At 42.9% G+C, this 23,582-nt stretch overlaps 1 pseudogene; it reads right to left on the bottom strand.

Moving 5' to 3' along the window:
• Positions 1-14,552: 14,552 nt before the first annotated feature.
• LOC116973858 lies at positions 14,553-14,661 on the bottom strand (annotated as a pseudogene).
• Positions 14,662-23,582: the final 8,921 nt, after the last annotated feature.

Here is a 23,582-nt window from a genome sequence, read left to right on the forward strand (position 1 = left end):
GGAAAGAGCAAAGTGAATACACTGGAGTAGATTAATGAGTCCTGTGGAAAAGGCTGATGCAGTGATATCTGATGGAATGGAATTTGCCAAAGTGATAATTGGCTATCTGATTAGATTGTGACCCAAAAGGCTTGCTGGAACCCCAGCCCTTCTTCAAGACTGCTGCCAGAAACCAACTAGAGCAGCATAGCTGGCTCCTGGTCAGGTCGTCAGTAGTGGTGGCTGATCTGATTACACGAGAAAGATCCATTCTAGTTGAATATTACACCCCACTTTCCCCGTAGCTTGCTAAATGATAATCTTGAATATGACATGCTGGTTTAGCAATAAATAATATTTTGATCTGCATATTCTATTTTATTTCAAATGTGTTCTTAAAAGATAGCTTATATTTATAATTATTTTCCTTTTGTAAACCACCACATGTGCTTTATACATTTTAAACAAAGCCTGGTCTTACTATTTTTGTCTGTTCCTGTTTCTACTGACATCATATTCCAAATACACATGACCTCCACTGGTCATCTATAAATAGTTTCATTTTCACTTTGGAGTTGCTACTACAGTAACATTCCCTGTGCACTAGCTCAATGAAAGATCATATGGCAGTAAATAGAGATTACAAGCATTATGCCGAGTCTTGTCGCAAGTTTATCGCCTAAACAGTTGAACATGTCAGTTACTATTATTGCCATAACTACCGATTCAATGAGCAGAAGCCAACAAAATTTAATTAATACCATATGTCGAGCTGTTTCAAAATGATCTTAATTGTCATCAGATTGTTATTTCAATATTCAAAGAAATTATATGTTGATATGCAAAGAAGTGCCTAAATAAACAGTCATCTTTCACAAAGAAACAGATATTTTTTACTTTCTCGTGATAATGTCAGGAACTTCATTTGACAGTTTTGAATAAGTACTTCACAGTCACATTTGAAGTTAAACAACACAAACCCTGGGTGTGGACTGGGAACAGAAAATAATAAAACAATGACTTTTTATGAAGTTCTTACAGCCAGCTCATGATTAAAAATGTTTAAATGTTTAGTATTTGAATGGTTAGCTTTGATGAGTTAATGATATTGCTGATTTAGGACAATTCAGGAGTGAGCAAAATTACTCCTTTGTCGTAGACACCCCTGCAATGCAGCAATTCTCTTCAGAAAGAATTAATTGTTATCACCTGAAGCATGCGGCCAATGTCTGGAACATTACAGAAACGGACAATTTATTTAAAAACCAATGAGTACAGAATCAAAAACAAATACGATGTTTCATTGCTTTGGGTGCTCACCTTACCTGCTACAAAGGCAGACTCCTAAATAAAACTATGATCATATATTTTAGTGGTCTGAGAAAGGACTACTAGAGTTTTCAACAAAGCTTTATTCACAAGTTCGGTTGCCAGTATGAGGTTCTACAAACACGTCTGCCCACAACGGTGGTCAGCGCTGAACTAACGTGCACGTGAAAAAACGCGCAAAACAAGCAGCCCCTCCCGAGTCACATGACCACGGCTTCCGAACGCCGGGTACGATCACTGCGTGCGCTAGCAGGTGCCATTACATGCCCCCCCCCAGATTCTGCGGTACGGAAATGCACGGGTAAACGGACGGTTCGACTGGAACACGTAGTCTGAGGTCGCGGGGCGGGCGTGACAGTAGGGACCGGTAAAACAGGACCGGAGGGGCGCGAAAAATGCAAACAAGGGACGGGCGTAACAAAGGGGACCGGAGAAACGTGACCGGGGGTAACAGGTGCAGAGGGCGGCAAAACGGCTGTTGGACGTCCTCTACGCCGTGGAGTAGCCACTGTCACTGGGCTATCCTCGTCGACGTGTGCTGGCTTAAGGCGGCTCACGGAGATGAACTCCTCCTTGCCACCCATGTCCAACGTGAACGTCGATATACCAGTACTGAGCACCTTGTACGGACCCTCGTACACCCGCTGCAACGGCGAGCGATCAGCGTCTCTACGGAGAAAAACAGAAGCACAATCCCGTAACACAGTAGGCACATGCACCAAAGATGAATCATGCCAGGAAGTGGGAACCGGGACCAAAGCGCGTGCCCGCTCACGAAGGTCCGCTAACAACACTGAGGTTGGAATCGCCGGGAACGATCTCTGCGTGCGCTAGCAGGCGCCGCTATAATATCATAATCACTCTGAATAATTATCAAAGGGTTGTAAAATAAACATCACTGTAACCAACCTTGGACTGATTTTTCCCCTATATCGTGCAAAAGATATTTGGTGCAGAACGTAGTTTAATTATTTACCAGCTGTAAGTGAAATTACATTTTTTTGACTTGTGAAAAGTAATACTTTGTTCCAGTACACTTGGTTGCCTATTAGTTCTGGGTTTACATATTTAATTTGCAACCAAAATCAGTTCCAGTATTACAAATCTTACTAATTATCTGGGGAATTATTTTTTTTTACGTTACACAGTGATTATATAAGACGCATATGAGTACAATTAAAGTCCATAAATTGTCAGGTTCTTTTGAATTCCAAGCAACAAGTCCTAAAGCACATTGGAAAGTTGTAAAAGTCACGACCATGCATTTGAATTATTCTTGTTAGAGCTCTCAGAAATATCCTCAAGCAAGTTTTTTTACACAGATGGTGGTGAGTGCCTGGAATGCGTTGTTGTTGTTGAAGCAGGCACGTTAGTGGCATTTAAAATACTTTTGGATAGATATGTAGAAACGCAGCGGATGGAGGAATATGGGTTACGTAAAGATAGAAAAGTGATGGTCTTGACATCATGTTTGGCACAGACTTTGTGGGCTGAAAGGTCTATTCTTTTGTTATACTACTCTATGTTCTCTAAGCCAGCACGAGGATGTGATGATATAAACAGATTGTAATTTCCTTACTACAAATCTATGATGCAAAAAAAAATAGGTGAGAGCAAATTCCCAAATGCAAAGTGATTAATGGTATTTACAGAAAATAAAAATTCTACAGAAATAATCCAGGTAGGTGAAATAATTAAATGTTTTACAAAATAAGTAAAATATGTAAGATCCTACAATGTAAAGATTACTATTTGATCTCTAATTTTCTGACTGAAAGATGGCCATCAAGTAATTGAAGATCTTTAAAAATCAATTGGCTGCACCAATTTCTACAACAGTTACTATGCTTTTTTCCATGCCGGAGATACAAAACACAGATTTGGTGATGACGTTGCAACGCATCCCTGATTTGACCCGTAAGGGTGACCCTGAACTTCCAGTTGCCCAAGTTATGTGACAGCACATCACATTTCAGTTATCCAAACTCAACATTTGGGGTGGCCTTAACAAGTCTCAATGTAAAGGATCAGGCAAGTGTTTCACCCCACAACTCTGCTTTAAGTGTCATTAATCACTCTGCACAGCACAGATGCAGTCAGGAGTTGGCAAGTATAGTCGCTGCTATTGTTATGTGGAAATCTTCGCACCAACTTTTCTATGAAGATAATGACCTACAACTTTTTCAGGTAAAGAATATTTTGGGTGCAACTACAGCTTCTGATAAAGTGAGAACAGTTAAAGAAGGGTCTCGACCCGAAACGTCCCATTCCATATCTCCAGAAATGCTGCCTGTCCCACTGAGTTACTCCAGCTTTTTGTGTCTATCTTTGGTTTAAACCAGCATCTGCAGGTCTTTCCTACATAGCTTCCTGATCCATCAGCCTCATCAGTATAGTGTTGGCAGGCTGTTGATGTTATAGAGGCAGCCTGCCCATCTCTGGAGGTTGATACTGCACAATATGATAACTGAAACATTGGGATTGGACCCATTGCTATCAACATTCACCCAACTTCAGGGATAAGCCAACAGTAATTCAAACCAGTGTGGCGCCAGATATGCTTCAGACGTTATCATATGTAAGAGTGGTGTTCCTAAATTTGAACTATTTTTTTCATGATTCTCTCTTCCAGCTAAAAAGACAGATGTCCTTTCAGATTGCTGGAGTGGCCTAACATCCTTTTGGCAAATGAATAGATTTAATATTTCTGCTTGGGAATAGGGCAGTGGGATGCTAAATCTAAACGGAATCTGAAAATTGGCACAAAAATAATCCAATATGTGTAACACAGTTTTTAAAATGAAAACAATTTTATAATTAAGTATGGCTTTCTGTGTTGTTTTTGAAAGTGTTCGCACAGAACATGAGCAACTAGGCAGGGAAGGGAGATGGCTTGTGTTTTATCAGCTCTTTAATTTGTTATAGTGATAATTAGTGAAACTTGTAAGAAACTAAGATGTGTTTGATGTGCATCTGGTTCTCCTGCACTGGGAGATGTCCAGCTGCAACTGCACTGGGAGATGTCCAGCTGCAAGATAGCAAGATTATTCTCCCACAACTATTCTGTGTGAAGACAAAATCCAAGTGTAAAAAGCATTATTTGTAGATTTCAGTTGTATGCTTCATAGTAAGGGCCTTATTATTATGAACTTTTAATTCAATCAAGTTTACATAGAATCTCATGGGTATAAAATGTAGTGTAACCAATCTCTCGTACTTCAACCTTCGACATTCTATTCCTCTTGAATTACCAAAGCATTTGTATTTTTCTCAAGATTGCAGCATATCCAGTTTCATAGAAACATAGAAAATAGGTGCAGGAGTAGGCCATTCGGCCCTTCGAGCCTGCACCGCCATTCAATATGATCATGACTGATCATCCAACTCAGTATCCTGTACCTGCCTTCTCTCCATACCCCCTGATACCTTTAGCCACAAGGGCCACATCTAACTCCCTCTTAAATATAGCCAATGAACTGGCCTCAACTACCTTCTGTGGCAGAGAATTCCAGAGATTCACCACTCTCTGTGTGAAAAATGTTTTTCTCATCTCGGCCCTAAAAGACTTCCCCCTTATCCTTAAACTGTGACCCTTGTTCTGGATGACCCCTTGTTTCCTTTGTCTTCAATATAAAACATTACTTTGAAGAATGGTCCCAATTCGAAATTCTGCCTGTCCATTCTCTCCAGAGATTTTGCCTGACTCGCTGAGTTACTCATGCACTTTGTGTTTGGCATTAGTTAGGATTTGCCTGGAGTACTGTGTGCAGGTTTTGTCATTTGTTTTATTGGAAGGATTGGTTGCATTGGTTGGGCGTAGGGGAGGTTCATCAGTAAGCTGTCTGGGATGGAATATTTCAGCTGCAAGGGTAGGTTGGATTTGTTATCAATAAAATGAGAAAGCTGAGGGTGGACCTGATTGAGGTATACAAAATTATAAGGGGCATAGATAGGTTCGACAGAGGTATCAACAACAAATGGACATATGTTTAGGATAAAGGTAAGAGATTTAGAGGAATTTTGAGAAATATTTTTTTACCTGCAAGGTGAACATGTTTTCCATTGAAGTGTTTAAAAAAAAGAAAATAGCATCCTTGCATGTGAATCAATAGGAGAGATTGAGCAATTCAAGGTGGCCTGTATCATAAGTAGCCTGCCAAAGCTCATTACATCAGCCTGGGATATTTTAAAGACAAATTGTAAACAAGGGCATTGAATTTGCAATATTCCTGAGTAGAGCGATCTTGGCTGTTCAGTGCCTCTCTCACTCGTCATTGGCAACTTTGGAAAGGTCTGACAAAGCAAAGGCCGAAGTACACGACAGGCATTTGTATGTCAATAATAAGAATTTAAAAATGCATCATCAGATTGATTAGTAGGACTGGGTGTTACAATCACTAAGATTTCACTACAATTGACATTCTTGGGTATGACCACTAGGTGAATTTGCTAACAATCAGACACATCTTCAGTTGTGCACCTCAACGTCACTGGGTGTTTTGGCCTTTTATCACAAGACACCCTCAGTCGAGGCAGGCCCACCGCAGGTTTATCAGACCTGGGTGTGTGTCTTATTGTTAGCCTCTAGATGGTCACGTGGCAGCCCAGACAGCATCTTTCCTCTTCAGCCACAGCCAGTGACTGTTCCGTTCGGCGGCATTGGCAAGTTCTTTTATTGCCCTCCTTTGTGCCTGCCCTTTGACTCCTACTTCCCTCAGGAGCCTTGCTGTGGAACTGGCTACAAAGCCCCTGCACCCCACCTCCACTGGACACCCCCTTACACTCCAATCTCTCTCCTCTGCCTCTGCTGCAAGGTTTGAATATTGAAGCTTTTTCCTTTCATAAGCCTCGTCCACAGCCTCCTCCCATGGAACCGTCAGCTCAATGATGAAAACACGCCGACAGGAGTTGGACCAGAGAACGAGGTCTGGTCGCAGGTTGGTAGCTGTGATTTCAACTGGGAACGAAAGCCTCTGGCCTAGGTCAACACGCATTTCCCAGTCCCTGGCTGCGTTCAGTGGGCATGAGTTGAGAGGCGAGGGGTTAGTCCTCCATTTCTCTCCTTCCCGGATGAAGGATGGTATTTGCGGGAATGTTATCTGGGCATTGATAGGCATGGCGTTGGTGGTAACTCTCTTGCAATCGAGTTCAGCTGCCAAACACCTCAGCACCTGGTTGTGTCGCCAGGTGTATCTGCCTTGTGTTAGGCTGGTCTTACAACCGACCAGGATGTGCTGGAACTGCACACAGGGGGCAGGCTGGATCTTCTCCCAGCCAAAGATTTAGGTTTGTGGAAGAAGGAAGGACGTCATATGTGGCTCTGATAATGAAGCTTAACTTATTTGACTCCATGCTCCACAGCTCTCTCCATGTGATCTTCCTCCTCTCAACGCTATCCCACGTCATCCAGCGGCCTTGTTTGGCTTGGGATATGGCTTTGGCACACCTGGCTGCTTCTTCCTGGTGGCGCACCTCCTCTACCATGAGGTGTCGACGTTCAGCTGGAGTAGCCTTTTGCCAGGTAGGTTTCATTGCTCCCAGGCCAAAGTCCCCTCGGCCTTGTTGGACATGGCCCACTATGTCCCGGAGGGTGGATTTTGCGTCCAGTACCACTGCTGCTGGAGTCCATTTCTTCCCTGTTGCTAGGGTTGGAGCGACACCTCTTATTATTGGGTCCCGGGATTCTGTTAGTGTCATGCCCAGCCTTACTTTGGCACATTTGTATTCCTCCACCAGCCTTGAGACTGGCAGGGAGAGGGCTCCAATTCCATAAAGCCCTATGCAGCTGAGCCATCTCGGTAGTACAAGCCACTTCCTCACTTGTGAGTTCACCAGTCTCTCCAGCTGGTTGACATGGGATAAAGTGACCTCGTAGATGGTATCTGGCCACGTGAGTCGGGGCAGTAGACCGAATTGAAGGCACCAAAGCTTCAGCTTCCCTGGGAGAGCAGTGTTGTTGATTTGCTTGAGGCCACTGACTGTATCCTGCCTGAGTTGTTCCACCTGCTCTGCATCCTTGAGGTATGCGGTGTACCATCGCACGAGGCTTTTGACAGGTTTCTCCAGGACAGTTGGTATTGTCTCGTTATTGATGCGGAACCTTTCGTCAGTGAGCCGGCCTTTGACGATGGAAATACTGCAGGATTTGCTGGGTTTATTCTCCATTCGTGCCCATTTGATGTTTTCCTGGAGTTTATCCAGCAGGCGTTTGGTGCATGCTTTTGTTGTTGTTATTGTGGTCATGTCATCCATGTACACCCTGATTGGAGGAAGACGCAGCCCACTCTTCAAGCGCTCCCCTCCGACCGCCCATCATGATGCTCGAATGATGAGCTCCATTGCCATGGTGAAAACCAGAGGAGAAATGGTACAGCCTGCCATTATGCCTACCTCAAGGTGCTGCCAGGCGGTGGTGTTGTCCTGTGTTGTGACGCAGAACTGGAGGTCCTGGAAGTAAGCTTTTACCAGCTTTGTGTTGACCACTGGGACCTGGAAGAAATTAAAAGCTGCCCAAAAAGCCTCATGGGGCACCGAACCAAAGGCTGCAAGAAAGCAGCTATGACATATAATAGTAAGATTAAACGAGAACTTACCAGTTCGAAGTTTGATCTGTATTTTATGAGGAGTAACGTTGAGGGAATACATGAAGAACCCACCAGTACGCATGTGTGCCATTCTTCAAAGCAGCGGAGTGAATCACAGATACCTGTAATGACTTAAGCATAGTAAGATTAGAGAAAAGATACCAGTTGTGTTTATGATCAAGGGTGGGAGCGGAGGGCATGTATTCCCTCAACGTTACTCCTCATAAAATACAGATCAAACTTCGAACTGGTAAGTTCTCGTTTAATCTTACTATTTTACTTCGGAGTCACGTGAGTGACTACATGAAGATTTCAAAGCTCTGTGATTCAAGCCGTGGAACGAGTCCATCATCACGTCTGCCTTGGTTTTGGGGAGAATAGTGATAACATATTGAACATCAATATGATATATATAAATAACCATAAAGTTAATAATAATTGATAGCCCCTGTTTTTTGGGGTAAATTATGGTGCAGAAACTTAACAATGTTTCTGAAAAATGTTATTCTTTAATGAGGCTGTCTGTCGTTGATGAGAAGTTCCTCTTCTGTGCCACTGATGGTCTGGGTTTGTTCCTTGTATATTTGTAGATGTCTCACAACACAGTCAATCATCTGTAGGGTAGGCTCTAATAAAAATAAATGTTATTTTAAGGCCTGCTGACCCCTGTCTGTTTAGTTCCCTAATTCCTGAGTATAGAAGTGTAAGTTGCCAGGTGAACTGGTCAAGGTATCCAGCCTTAATTTGGTAGGGACTGAGTCCTTAGTGCCGTGACCTAAGCCATCAGCATGACAGTTTTGTAAAATGCCAAAAACTGTAATGACAGCGCTGTGGCTGGAGCCCAGTTCTTTAACAACGTTAAGACGATGCTGATGTCCCTTATTTGGGAATACCTGGTCTGGGGAATTCCCATAAAAAGTGTCCCTCATAAGCTGTTATTCCGTTCTCTTGCCATAGGTAAGTAGATGGGCCACTTCTGGCACAGTTGATGTCACTAATACTAAGCCCCTGTAGGTTAAAAAGCTTCCAAACAGGCTGGATGATGTATTATGGTTGCAACACATCTCCCATTAGTTTATGTATTTTAGACATTGTCTTTAGGTTGATTGTCTGTGGCCCGCTGTGATCATGTCCATTGCTCTGGCCGTCTGTTTTGGATGGTGCTGCATGGTTCTAATCTCATTCCCAGTACCACCTAGAACCATGGTTGGGTAGGTCAGTCGGGTACTATTAAAACACCAGACGCAGAGTCTCGTAGTATTTCCCTTAGTACCCCCCCCTGATGAGGTTGCCAAATTGTGTTGGCCAGATTGTTACATGATGTAGATTCCCTTTCACCCATGTGGTTGATATGTACTACCACAGTAGTGTTGTTAATTTATAATCTAATAACCTGTTTAATATATTCCAGAGCAACATGACTTTAGGCCATGAAAAAACACCCAACATTTCCAGGTAGTTATGCCCAGCGTTAGTAATAATGATGCTTGCTGTGTATTCCATCTTCCTCCACAGCTGGAGATGGAATTGGTAACACACCATCCTAGTGCATAGTATCCATATGTAGGACCATAGACTGGTTGCTGACAATGATAGGATTGGAGCAATGCCCAATGTTATCTTTCCACCATTTAGTTCCAATGTGGCTTCTGTATAACCATATAACCATATAACAATTACAGCACGGAAACAGGCCATCTCGACCCTTCTAGTCCGTGCCGAACACATAATCTCCCCTAGTCCCATATACCTGCGCTCAGACCATAACCCTCCATTCCTTTCCCATCCATATAACTATCCAATTTATTTTTAAATGATAAAAACGAACCTGCCTCCACCACCTTCACTGGAAGCTCATTCCACACAGCTACCACTCTCTGAGTAAAGAAGTTCCCCCTCATGTTACCCCTAAACTTCAGTCCCTTAATTCTCAAGTCATGTCCCCTTGTTTGAATCTTCCCTACTCTCAGTGGGAAAAGCTTTTCCACGTCAACTCTGTCTATCCCTCTCATCATTTTAAAAACCTCTATCAAGTCCCCCCTTAACCTTCTGCGCTCCAAAGAATAAAGCCCTAACTTGTTCAACCTTTCTCTGTAACTTAGTTGCTGAAACCCAGGCAACATTCTAGTAAATCTCCTCTGTACTCTCTCTATTTTGTTGACATCCTTCCTATAATTAGGCAAACAAAATTGTACACCATACTCCAGAATTGGCCTCACCAATGCCTTGTACAATTTTAACATTACATCCCAGCTTCTATACTCAATGCTCTGATTTATAAAGGCCAGCACACCAAAAGCTTTCTTTACCATCCTATCTACATGAGATTCCACTTTCAGGGAACTGTGCACAGTTATTCCCAGATCCCTCTGTTCACCTACATTCTTCAATTCCCTACCATTTACCATGTACGTCCTATTTTGATTTGTCCTGCCAAGATGTAGCACCTCACACTTATCAGCATTAAACTCCATCTGCCATCTTTCAGCCCACTCTTCCAACTGGCATAAATCTCTCTGTAGACTTTGAAACTCTACTTCATTACCCGCAACCCCACCTATCTTAGTATCATCTGCATACTTACTAATCCAATTTACCACACCATCGTCCAGATCATTGATGTACATGACAAACAACAGTGGACCCAACACAGATCCCTGTGGCACCCCACTCGTCACTGGCCTCCAACCTGACAAACAACCATCCACCATTACTCTCTGGCATCTCCCATTCAGCCACTGTTGAATCCATCTTGCTACTCCACCATTAATACCCAACCATTGAACCTTCTTAACCAACCTTCCATGAGGAACCTTGTCAAAGGCCTTACTGAAGTCCATATACACAACATCCACTGCTTTACCCTCATCAATTTCCCGAGTAACATCTTCAAAAAATTCAAGAAGATTAGTTAAACATGACCTTCCAGGCACAAATCCATGTTGACTGTTCCTAATCAGACCCTGTTTATCCAGATGCTTATATATATTATCTCTAAGTATTCTTTCCATTAATTTGCCCACCACTGACGTCAAACTAACAGGTCTATATTTGCTAGGTTTACTCTTAGACCCCTTTTTAAACAATGGAACAACATGCGCAGTACGCCAATCCTCCGGCACTATTCCCGTTTCTAATGACATTTGAAATATTTCTGCCATAGCCCCTGCTATTTCTACACTAACTTCCCTCAATGTCCTAGGGAATATCCTGTCCGGACGTGGAGACTTATCCACTTTTATATTTCTCAAAAGTGTCAGTACTTCCTCTTCTTTGATCCTCATAGTTTCCATAGCTACTCTACTTGTTTCCCTTACCTCACATAATTCAATATAATTCTCCTTGGTGAATACCGAAGAAAAGAAACTGTTCAATATCTCCCCCATCTCTTTTGGCTCTGCAGATAGTTGGCCACTCTGACTCTCTAATGGACCAATTTTATCCCTCGTTATCCTTTTGCTATTAATATAGCGGTAGAAACCCTTCGGATTTACTTTTACCTTACTTGCCAAAGCAACCTCATATCTTCTTTTAGCTTTTCTAATTTCTTTCTTAAGATTCTTTTTACATTCTTTATACTCCTCAAGCACCTCATTTACTCCATGCTGCCTATAACTATTGTAGATCTCCCTCTTTTTCCGAACCAAGTGTCCAATTTCCCTTGAAAACCATGGCTCTTTACAATTTTTACGATTTCCTTTCAACCGAACAGGGACATAAAGATTCTGTACTCTTAAAATTTCACCTTTAAATGTACTCCATTTCTCTTCCACATCTTTCCCATAAAACAAACTGTCCCAATTTACTCCTTTTAAATGCTTTCGCATCTCCTCAAAGTTAGCCTTTCTCCAATCAAAAATCTCAACCCTAGGTCCAGTTTTGTCCCTCTCCATAATTATATTGAAACTAATGGTATTGTGATCACTGGACCCAAACTGTTCCCCAACGCATACCTCTGCCACCTGACCCATCTCATTTCCTAACAGGATCTCCAGTACCGCCCCTTCTCTAGTAGGTACTTCTATGTATTGTTGCAAAAAACTATCCTGCACACATTTTACAAACTCCAACCCATCCAGCCCATTTACAGAATGTGTTTCCCAGTCTATGTGTGGAAAATTGAAATCTCCCACAATCACTACCTTGTGCTTACTACTAATATCTGCAATCTCCTTACATATTTGCTCTTCCAATTCTCGCTCCCCATTTGGCGGTCTATAATACACCCCTATAAGTGTTGCTACCCCTTTCCCATTTCTCAGTTCCACCCAAATAGCCTCCCTAGACGAGCCCTCTAATCTATCCTGCCAAAGCACTGCTGTAATATCTTCCCTGATAAGCAATGCAACACCTCCACCTCTTGCCCCTCCAATTCTATCACACCTGAAGCAACGAAATCCTGGAATATTTAGTTTCCAATCACAGCCCTCCTGCAACCATGTTTCACTGATCGCCACAACATCATACTTCCAGGTGTCAATCCAGGCTCTAAGTTCATCCACTTTTCTTACAATGCTCCTAGCATTAAAATATACACATTTAAGAAACCCACCCTCTCTTATTCTCTGATTATTTTCTTTTTCTTCTCTCTCCCCTACATTTTGGGTCAGAGTGCTACCATTCTCTGCCCCCTGCTTCACACACTGACTGCTAGCTTTCCCAATTTGAGTCCCTCCCCCCAACCATACTAGTTTAAAGTCTCCCCAGTAGCCTTTGCAAATCTCCCCGCCAGGATATTGGTCCCCCTTGAGTTCAAGTGCAACCCGTCCTTTCTGTACAGGTCGCACCTTCCCCAAAAGAGGTCCCAATGATCCAGAAACTTGAATCCATACCCACTGCACCAGTCCCTCACCCATGCATTTATCCTCCACCTCGCTCCATTCCTACTCTCACTGTCGCGTGGCACAGGCAGTAATCCTGAGATTGTTACCTTTCCAGTCCTTCTCCTTAACTCTCTACCTAAATTCTTCTTTCAGGACCTCTTCTCTTTTTTTACCTATGTCATTGGTACCTATATGCACCACAACCTCAGGCTCCTCTCCCTCCCATTTCAGGATTTCTTGGACACGTTCAGACACATCCCTGACCCTGGCACCAGGGAGGCAAACTACCATCCGGGACTCCTGTCTGCGTCCACAGAATCGCCTATCCGACCCCCTGACTATAGAGTCCCCTATTACAATTGCCCTCCCCTTCTTTTCCTTACCCTTCTGAGCAACCGGACCGGTCTTTGTGCCAGAGGCCCGGCCGCTGTCGCTGCCCCCAGGTAGGCTGTCTCCCCCACCCTTACTCAAGCATGAGTACTTATTTTCAAGGTGTACAGCCACCGGGGTACTCACCAGTCCCTGCCTCTGCCCGTTGCCCTTCCTAACTGTGACCCAGTTTTCTGTCTCCCGTGGTCTTGGAGTGACCACCTCCCTGTAACTCCTTTCTATGACCTCCTCGCTCTCCCTGAGCAGACAGAGGTCATCGAGTTGCTGTTCCAGGTTCCTGACACGGTCCCTTAGGAGCCCCATCTCGACGCACCTTGCGCAGATGTGGACGTCTGGAGGGCACTCCGACTCCATGACCTCCCACATCTGACATCCAGAACAGTAAACTTCCCCGGTCCTCATTCTCCCCCTTATCCGAATACAATAAAGCCTTACAATTACAATACAAATACAATACAAGCCAATCAGCTGCTTCCGCTGGTCCTCTTCCACCAATCAGAGGCTTCCACCAGAATCAGAATCCTTCTCTGGAAGTGAGATGGAACGTTGCAGATTTGGGTAACTCACAGCTCCAGGTAACTCCTCCTCTCACCAACGGCTCCCGGGCCTCTGTAGAAGCAAACCCCGCGCTGTATTTATACTCACAGCTCCAGGTAAGTCCTCCTCTCACCAACGGCTCCCCGGGCCTCTGTAGAAGCAAACCCCGCGCTGTATTTATACTCACAGCTCCAGGTAAGTCCTCCTCTCACCAACGGCTCCCCGGGCCTCTGTACTGTTCATCATTCTATCGAAATGATCACCATTAATTTTAAGAGCTCATATTTTGGCCCTCTGTAAATCTTTATAATGTAAGGGTCTGAATTATGTGGGTGGAAACCATATGTTGCCAATATTCTTGCTACCAGTCTGATGGATGGTTTATCCTCATGTCAATGATTTTGCTGTATGCCTCTATTAAGGTTGTAACCTCTGTTGGCAAAGTTACTGACATGAGGAACTGAGTTAATGGTGAACCCCAAATAATCCCTTTAGTTTGAAGGCTTTAATTTTGATTTAATTGGATGGATAATGAATCCTAGTTTCCAAATTATTGTTAAGTGGCTGTTACCGTTTGTTCAGCCCGTCCTAAGTTTCCACACAATTAGTATGTCATCCAAAGAAGCCATTACCATTGTGTGGCTGGTTGTCATATTTTGTAAATAACCTAGGTGCTAATGTAAACACATTAGGTAGTGCTCTATACTGCTAGAGCTGAGCCATCCAATTAGATAAAAATAACGTCCGTGGTCACCTGTTATGGGTACTGAAATTGTAAGCATCCTTTGAATCAATGCTTGCCATTTTCGTTCTTAAAACGAATATACTTAACAATAGAAAAGGTTTCTGTTCTTAAAACGAATATATCGTTTTATTTATTTTTTACTTTAAAAAAAAAAAAAAATATTTTTTAAATTTTATTTTATAATATATGGTCCCTAGATAAGGGACATATCAGATATTTAAACTGATAAGAACAGGTATTATACTTGATCTTAGCCAAAAACCCGAGATCTGATCTATGTTTGATGCGTCAAGCGCCATATCCTATTTTGTTAGGAAGGGAATGCGTAGATAATAATTCTTCCCTTGCAATGCAGCTAAAACCCCATCTGTTGCTGATGTCCAGTGTCTGTATCCCATATGACATATTTGGTAATTGGTGATTATGTCTGGATACGAGTAGATCGGCATCTGGTGTTCCATATCGTGTAGAAACATCAGCAAATACTATAGCCCAATATCCATTTGGTGTTCTCCTCCAAATTCCTCTCTCGATATATCAGCTGGACTAGAAGATTATGTGTTGTAAAATTCTATTGTGTATCCCCGGATACTGTTTAAGATATGAGTGTCAAAAAGTTATTTATTCGATGTCTTCTCGCACCAACCTCCTTGCTTCCTTGTGGTTTTACTGTTTTCTTCTGGATCCCCGAGGCCGTGTGTTGTGGGTGTACACATCTTCCAGCATAGGGGCGATACCTTTGAGGATGATGTTTGGACGTTTAGATGAGCTCCAGTTTGGCTTCATTGTCCAACTCCTTGACCTTCTAGATAGGTCACCCCCAAATAAAAAGATTTTGCTAGGAGGTTTCGGGTTTACACAGGCCCGCGTGTTTTACGCCTGTAAAAAAGGTAAGTCAAGAAACTAAGTTCTCCTACCTTACTTGTTGCAGGTTCAACCATGCCGTTTGGGAGGAACGTCCTCCCCTCATAATGACTTGTTCACAATGCGTGTAGCGATAATGACACACATGCGTACTGGCGGGTTCTTCATGTAGTCACTCACGTGACTCCGAAGTAAAATACACAATAAACTATATTATAAATACACAATAAACAAGTTATGCATTCTTGTACTCTTACATGGGTATGACCGCACGTTAAAAATTCCCCCCCCCCCCTTCCTTCCCAACCTCAGCCTCACGGACCTTAGAGTACCCCTAGTTCCTAAAACCCATTTCCATTCTTACTTTCATTCTCTCTGCGCTTTTTTAATCCTTGTGATGTCCACAATCGTAACCTTAGCATCTCTATTCAGGCTCATCCAGTTCAAACAGAAGAAAAAGTGTTGGTGCATCGCAGTTTTCAGTACCCCAACAGTACCCCAGCAAGATACAAACTCATTGTGCATCATCTGCCGGGTTAAGAGAACTGAGTTTAAGAGAACCTCCTCCATTCCCGCTCATCCCCCAGCACTCCCTCCCCCTCCTCTTCACCCCCTCTCTTCTTTCCTCTCTCCTCTTCCCCTCCCCCACTCCCTCCCTCTCCTTTCCCCTACCATCAGTCACTCCCTCCCTCCATAACCCCTCTCCCTTCCCTCTTCTTCCCTCTATCTCCCTGCTCACCCACTCCTCACCTCCTCCCTATCCAACTCCCCCACTCTCCCTCCTCACCTCCCCACTACCCTACTCTTCCTCTATCCCCCACTCCCTACCTCTCCCACTAACCCCTTCCTCTCCCCCTATCCCCCCTCCTCCTGCACTCTCCCTCCTCACCTCCCCCACTTTCCCTTCCCTCTCTCTCCCTACCCCCTCCTCTAACCCCCTGCTCCCCCACTCCTCACCGCCCCCTTATCCCACCCCCCACCCCACAATGAAAATCACGATTTTTCTTTAAAATAAGCTAAACACTATATTAGCTGTTAATGAAAACAGAAGAATATGATTAAAGCGGAGTTTTTTTTAAAACACGATTTTAATTGTAAATGAGATTCGGGATCCCATTGTGATGTCATTGTAACGCGGCTGACGTAAAAGTGTAAAAGTCATTTGAAAAGTGATTTTTGTAAAGTGTCAATAACTTGTAAAATATGTCAATAACTTGTAAAATATACTATTAATCTGAACGAAACATATTTGATTTACATCACAGGACAATGGTGAGTAAGGTGGGCCAAAAATTGTAGTGCTATCGTGTACCGTTTTGGCGGGGTTTGGGGATCTCACGCGCATGCATACGAACAAACAAACAAGATGAGAGTTTTAGTAATATATATATATATTTCTTTTTCAATTGCATTTATTTTAATATTTAAGTAGCTTTTGAAAATTGTTAGATTTTACATCAGTGAGCTGCACAATTTTTTTGTCACCCTGCCAAACGTAGTGAGGAAGGAACTGGGGTAGAGTTTCCATTTCAACTGTAATCAGGAAATTGCCTCCCGAATATGCTTGAAGAGTGCTGGTTAGGTTCCAGTTCATTTAAATTCAGTTGCTCAATAACAAATGTCAAATCTTCCAAGAATGAGAAAAATTGGGGAATATAGAGAAAATGTATTTCTTCATTCATAGAAACATAGAAAGATGCAGGAATACGCCATTCGGCCCTGTGAGCCAGCACCGCCATTCAATATGATCATGGTTGATCATCCAAAATCAGTGCCCCGTTCTAGTTTTTCCCCATATCCCTTGATTCCCTTAGCCCTAAGAGCTAAATCTAACTCTCTCTTGAAAACATTCAGTGAATTGGCCTCCACTGCCGTCTGTGGCAGAGAATTCCACAGATTCACAACTCTCAGGGTGAAGACGTGTTTCCTCATCTCAGTCCTAAATGGCCTACCCCTTATTCTTAAACTGTGACCCCTGGTTCGGGACTCCCCCAAAATCGGCAACATTTTTCCTGCATCTACCCAGTCCAATCCTCTAAGAATTTTATATGTTTCTATAAGATCCCCTCTCATTCTTCTAAATTCCAGCGAATATAAGCCCAGTCGACCCATTCTTTCATCATACGTCAGTCCCGCCATCCCAGGAATTAACCTGGTGAACCTACGCTGCAGTCCCTCAATAGCAATAATGTCCTTCCCCAAATTAGGAGGCAAACATTGCACATGATACTCCAGGTGTGGTGTCATAGGGGCCCTGTACAACGGCAGTAGGACCTCCTTGCTCCTAAACTCAAATCCTCTTGCAATGAAGGCCAACATGTCATTGCCGTTTTTCACTGCCTGCTGTACCTGCATGCTTATTTTCAGTGACTGATGTGCAAGCACACCCAGGACTCATTGCACCTCACCTTCTCCTAATCTGACACCATTCAGATAATAATCTACCTTCCTGTTCTTGCCACCAAAGTGGATAAACTCACATTTATCCACATTATACTGCATCTGCCATGCTTCTGCCCAATCACCCAACCTATCCAAGTCACCCTGCAGCCTCATAGCATCCAGCTCATACTGCCACCCAGCATTGTGCCATCTACAAACTTAGAGATGTTACATTTAATTCCCTCATCTAAATCATTAATATATATTGTAAACAACTGGAGTTCCCAGCACTGAGCCTTGCGGCACCCCACTAGTCACTGCCTGCCATTCTAAAAAGGACCCGTTAATTCCTACTCTTTGCTTCCTGTCTGCCAACCAGTTCTCAATCCATGTCAATACCTTACCCCCAATACCATGTGCCCTAATTTTGCACACCAATCTCTTGTGTGGGACCTTGTTGAAGGCTTTCTGAAAGTCCAGCTACACCACATCCACTGGCTTTCCCTTATCCATTCTACTTGTTACATTGCTCAAAAAAATCCAAAATATTAGTCAAGCCTGATTTCCCCTTCATAAATCCATGCTGACTTTGACTGATCCCGTCACTGCTTTCCAAGTGCGCTGCTAAAACATCTTTAACAATCGACACAGCATCTTCCACACTACCGATGTCAGGCTAACTGGTTTATAATTCCCCGTTTTCGCTCTCCTTCCTTTCTTAAAAAATTAGGTTACATTCCTTCCTAAAAAAAATATTTGATTTGCTGCTGAGGGACAACTGGGAATAGTTACTTTTCATGCTATTGAAAATGTACTGGTCACAAAAGAGTAGAATTTTAAACTTACTTTTATTGTGTGAAATCAGCTTTAAAATCACTGAAAATGACAAATGAAACAACGCTGAACCATTTCATTTTTCCAACAGCTCAGGCTAAATTTTTCTTTGAGAAACCTTGTAAAGTTGTCTTTTCTTGCCTGCTCACCAAAGAAAACGAGCAAGTCACGATGGAACATTTCATACCAGCACAAATGGGGAAGTTTCACAACTTCAGTCTGTGGATGTGGACAGTTCTAGAGTTCTTGTCACATAGCATGGAAACAGTCCTTTTTACCTAACTTTTAAGTAAGCTCAACCCATTTGTTTACATTTGGCCCATATTCATCTCAACCTTCCATATCTATGTACCTGTCTAAATGTATTTTAAATGTTGCCATTGCACCCTCCTCTACAGTTTCATTTGGCAACTTGTTCCATATACCTCTGGTCAGAAGCCTCCAATCTGAATATCGTCCCTGCATTATCATACTCTGACCCCTAATACCATGTCAATTTTGCATTCAATTGGCTAGCGCATCTTGGATCCTATGTGATCCAATTTTCAAGAATAGTCTACCATGCAGAACGTTATCAAAGGTCTTGCTAAAGTCCATGTAGTTAACACCTTCCACCATGTCATCTCTTTAGTCACTTCTAAAAACTCACATATCTGAGATACAATTTCACAAACACAAACACAGGACCCCCAGAAAAGGGGAAGTACAATGGGATCTGGGGGTCCTTGTACATCAGTCTATGAAAGTAAGCATGCAGGTACAGCAGGCAGTGAAGAAAGCGAATGGCGTGTTGGCCTTTATAACAAGAGGAATCGAATGTAGGAGCAAAGAGGTCCTTCTGCAGTTGTACGGAGCCCTGGTGAGACCACACCTGGAGTATTGTGTGCAGTTTTGGTCCCCTAATTTGTGGAAGGCCATTCTTGCTATTGAGGGAGTGCAGCATAGGTTTGCAAGGTTAATTCCCGGGATGGCGGGACTGTCATATGCTGAGAGAATGGAGCAACTGGGCTTGTACACTCTGGAGTTTAGAAGGATGAGAGGATATCTCATTGAAACATATAAGATTGTTAAGGTCTTGGACGCGCTAGAGGCAGGAAACATGTTCCCGATGTTGGGGGAGACCAGAACCAGGGGCCACGGTTTAAGAATAAGGAGTAAGCCATTTAGAACGGAGATGAGGAAACACTTTTTCTCACAGAGAGTGGTGAGTCTGTGGAATTCTCTGCCACAGAAGGCGGTGGAGGCAGGTTCTCTGGACGCTTTCAAGACAGAGCTAGATAGGGCTCTTAAAAATAGCGGAGTCAGGGGATATGGGGAGAAGGTTGGAACGGGGTACTGATTGGGGATGATCAGCCATGATCACATTGAATGGCGGTGCTGGCTCGAAGGGCCAAATGGCCTACTCCTGCACCTATTGTCTATTGTCAAAGCCTTGCTGAATGTTGCTAATCGGTCCTTGCCATTCCAAATGCTGATACATGTTCCCTCCAGTAACTTACCCACTATTGCTGTCAGGGTCACCAACCTGTAGTTCTCTGGCTTGTCTTTGCAATTCTTCTTAAATAAAGGTACAACATTAGCCATCTTCCAGTCTTCTGGTACCTCTCATGTGGCAAAAGATGATGCAACTATGTTTACTAACGACCCAACAATTTCTTTCCAAGCTTCACACAATATCTATAAGGATACATTTGGTCAGATTCTGGGGATTATTCACCTTAATATTTGTTAAGACTGCTAGCACTGCTAGCACCTCCTTGAAAGTAATATGAATATGGTCACTATCCATTTCACTAACTTAATTTGCTTCCATGATCTTCTCCGTAAATACAGATATTTGCCCTCTTAATTTCTGTCTTGAGTATACTCCTACATTTCATATATTTCTCAAGGGATTCCTTGATCTCAGCTGCCTGTACCTGATATATACTTACATTTGTTTCTGAAACAATTTTCAAATTCCCTTGACAATCAGGATTCCCTGTATGTGCTAACCTTGCCCTTCACTGTGCCCTGAATTCTCCTAATCTCACCTTCACAAGCCTCTCACTCGCCTGATATTCCTTTACCGGTAAACAGCATCTTCCTGTGAACCTCAGCAAATTCCTTATATTTTCAAAATTCGCCTTGCCCCAATTTAAGACCTTAACTTAACAATTTAAGACTCTATCTTGTTCCATTAGTATTTTGAAACTATTACAATTATGGTCACTGGTCTCAAAGTGTTTGCCCACTGACCTGCGTCATTCCATAATGGGAGTTCCAGAGTTGCGCATTTCCTACAGGGACCTCTATATTCTGATTAAAACAATACTTTCCTGAACACAATTAAGAAATTCAACTCTGTCCAAGTCCTTTACCCTATGGGATTCTCAGCCAATATGAAGGAATTTAAAATCACCTACTGTTACGACCCTTTATTCTGACAGCTCTTATTCTCTTTCTACATATTTGCTTCTCTAATTCCTGCTATTGGGACGAGGGGGGCATAACGCAATCCCATCAATTCCACCCACATAGTTTCACTGGACGATTCCCCAAGAATGACCTCTCTCTGTCTTGCCATTATGTCCCCCCCCCCCCCCAATCAAAAATACAGATCCCTTTCATCTCTTACTTTCATCTCTATCCCATCTGCATCTGTACCCTGAATTGCCAGTTCTGCTCCTCTCTCAGTCATGTTTCGATTGGACTAGACTATCCCAGTCCCATGTTACCAACCACACCCTGAGTTCATCTGCCTTGCTTGTCAGGATTCTTGCATTAAAATAAATGCAGTGCTCTCAAATGAACCTGCTCACATTAACATCAATATTAAGCTCTATTTGCTTAACTGCCACCCACTCTCCCATCACCTTCCTTTAAACCCTCCTAAGTAGCACAAGCAAATCACTCCACTAGAATAATGGTGCCCCTCCAATTCAAATGCAACCCATGCCTCTTGAATATGTCCCAGCTTTCCTGGAAAAGATAGACACAAAAAGCTGGAGTAACTCAGCGGGACAGGCAGTATCTCTCTCGAGTGAAGGAATGGGTGACGTTTCGGGTCAAGACCCTTGTTCGGAAACCCTTCTTCTCTTTCCTGGCAAAGAGCCCCGATGATCCATATATCTGAAGCCCTACCCCCTTCATCAGCTCCTGCTTATCAACTTACTACCTAACTTCCTGTATTTTCTTCTCAGCACCTCATCTGTTTTCCAACCTATGCCATTGGTACCATTGTGGACCCTGACCTCTGGCTGCTCACCCTCCCCATTTAGAATCTCCTTTATGCATGTTATCCGTTGAAGTAATATAAAAATGGTAACAATCGTGCTTACCATTCAGGGACCAAAATTAGTCCTCAATATTTTTAGTCATCCTTAAAAAGCATATAATCTGTAGAAATATATTAGAGCTAGGAAGCCATCCCCAGTTAGCAATGTTAAACACATTACAGGCAGTCCCTGGGTTATGGAGGGGCTCGGTTTCTGAGAACGGTTCGTAACTTTTTGAGAGTCAGTAATGAACATAAACAGTGTGTGGGAGAGGATCGTAGAAATAGGTGTGAGACAAGAACAAGCAGGCATGAGAAGAGTGGCAGCCAGCTTGCCTGACTTATTCTGAGTGAGTCTGCTCAGGCTTCCAAGCTCAAACGCTTTTCGCGGCTTGCTGTATGTATGGGTGTCTACAAGTCGGGTGTCATAATCTAGGGAGGGCCTGTATCTAACATGTTAAAGCTTCGTACCCTACTTCTGAAATTCAACCCACTGAAGGCAATGAAATACTTTTCTGAGGCAATTCACAATGTACCTGCACTAATGATCCAGGACAAATTTCTAATCATTGATCATCTTTGTAAAAGTCAGGGCTTGCTTTGGTGAAGTTTATCCTCCATTTACTTTTTGTTGACTTTGAGTTTTTCTGAAAGCTTGAGAGATTATTTCACTGGTGATCAGATTCTATCTTTTCACAAGGATGTCTATCCATCCTCTTAATTAGAGACACAATCTTCTACTGGAGTAGCATTGCCAAGTACTAATTGAGATCTAAACACTTAAGCTTTGTAAACAAATGTGCTTGCTTTATTCTGTTTGCTTAACCTGATATTCATGCTCAGTTACCATATGCAAATGTTGAAAGTGATATATTCATAGTCAACACAATTTAACAAGGAAAATGAAAGTTTTATATTTAAATTATGCCTTTCACTACTCGAAATAATATGAATGTGCTTCATAGCTGATGAAGATATTTTAAGTTTACTCATTGTTGTGATGTTAGAAATATAGGAAATAGTTTTATGTGTAGGAAGAAACTGCAGATGCTGGTTTAAACCAAGAATAGGCACAAATTGCTGGAGTAACTCAGCAGGACCGGCAGAATCTCTGGAGAGAGTGAATGGGTGATGTTTCGGTTCGAGACCCTTGTTCAGACTGAAAGTCACAGGAAATGAAAACGAGAGATATGGACAATGATGTAGAGAGATATAGAACAAATGAATGAATGATATGCAAAAAAGTAATAATGATAATTTATGTTATAAAGGCCATTGTTTGATGTTTGCTAGGTGAGAATGAATAGCTGGTGTGAGTTGGTTGGGGGAAAGATGGAGAGAGAGGGAATGTAGGGGTTACTTGAAGTTAGAGAAATCAATATTCATAACCCTGACTTGTAAGCTGCCCTAGCGAAATATGAGTTCCTCCAATTTGCATTTATCCTCACTCTGACAATGGAGGAGGCCTAGGACAGAAAGGTCAGTGTGGGAATGGGAAGGGAAATCAAAGTGTTTAGTAACCGGGAGATCAGGTAGGTCCAGGCGGACACTTTTCCTTAGCAAGGAGGTATATTAAAGGCCCTGTCCCACTACTAACGAACTCTCCCGAGCTTTCCCCTTGATTCGAACTCGGAGAATTACGGTAACAGCCGTTCGTAGGTACTCGGGGCTATTTTTTTAACTCGTGGACATTTTTCAGCGTTTAAAAAACATCCCGACTTACCTGATGCCCCGAGTTCCTATGGTTGGTATTACGAGCTGCTACGAAACATCTACAGACTCCTACGGCCTCCCACGAGTTCGCTATCGACATTCCCCGACATTCCCCGAGTTCGGGGAAAACTCGGGAGAGTTCGTGA

The sequence above is a fragment of the Amblyraja radiata genome, chromosome 5, assembly GCF_010909765.2.
Source record: "Amblyraja radiata isolate CabotCenter1 chromosome 5, sAmbRad1.1.pri, whole genome shotgun sequence".
Lineage (NCBI taxonomy): Eukaryota > Metazoa > Chordata > Chondrichthyes > Rajiformes > Rajidae > Amblyraja > Amblyraja radiata.